Consider the following 1,166-nt stretch of genomic DNA (forward strand, 5'->3'; position numbering starts at 1 on the left):
CGTGTTCTTAGGGTGCACGAGGCTTTTGCTGGATCGTCGTATTGATTCCTTTACAGACTGTAACCACCTATCTCACGGTTGTGAGACGTGGTTATGGCTGAATATTTACCGCGATTTCGCTGGAAGCGGGTGCAATTATTCAGATTAGCACCCGCTCCCGGCGAAATCCTGCGGTTGTCCTTATGACAAATTTTTAATTCTATATAAATAAAAAACATGGGTGAATTTATTTGACTAAGAGAACGATTTGGTGAACATGTCCGTTGAAATTTCTCAAATGTGATTTTTTTAACCCAATACTTCGAAATTTAAAATTCATTAATTTTCATGATATGCATGTCAAATTTCATGAATTAGGAGGATTTATAATTGAGAATTCTTTACTTTTAATCTTCAAAATCATGACAATTTATATGAATTTTTATTTTATTTTGTTAGATTTAAATTAATTAATTTATTTGTTATTTATTTTATTTACCTTTAAAATATATATCTTGAAAACTAAATAATTTGAAATTCCAAATCTTCAACATTTCAAATCACGGCAGTACTCAGAGTGCAGATATTTTTTACATTCTCATCAAAAAAGTTATTAAATTTGTGTAAAATTTTACGTCTGGACACGAAATACAGGTTTTTACGACTGTTTCTGCCTTTCCATATGCATGTTTGTTTGCGAGTATAATAACTTTTGAAAAAATAATCTATTATATTGCCCGTTGGTATACTCTTTAAGTGTCAGAAACTAAAGATCAAGTTGATTGGCTACTTTGGGTGAAAATTCAAAAAGTTACAGAATTTTCAAAATTTCTGAGACAATTTTTTTCAAGATTTAAAAATTCCATGTACGGGTATTCGTAATAATTGGAAATCCGAACAATTTACCTCATCGACTTCTTTTGATAAAAAGAATATTACCAGAATTATAGCGTTTTCAACAAATTAAGAAAAATACCAAAATGAAAATTGTAAACTAACCAGCACGAGACTTGAAAAAAAAACTCGAGAGAAGAAAAACGTTGCCTTTTGAGAGCCCTACAAGATTATCATAACAACTTTTCAGTTTGTTTTGAATAATCGAAAATTCAAATTTTGAAAAATTTTCCAAAAGTTTTTTATCAATTACTTTTTGATACGAAGGGTAGTTTTTGTTTTATTCGTAAAAA

The sequence above is a fragment of the Belonocnema kinseyi genome, chromosome 5 (assembly GCF_010883055.1).
Source record: "Belonocnema kinseyi isolate 2016_QV_RU_SX_M_011 chromosome 5, B_treatae_v1, whole genome shotgun sequence".
NCBI lineage: Eukaryota > Metazoa > Arthropoda > Insecta > Hymenoptera > Cynipidae > Belonocnema > Belonocnema kinseyi.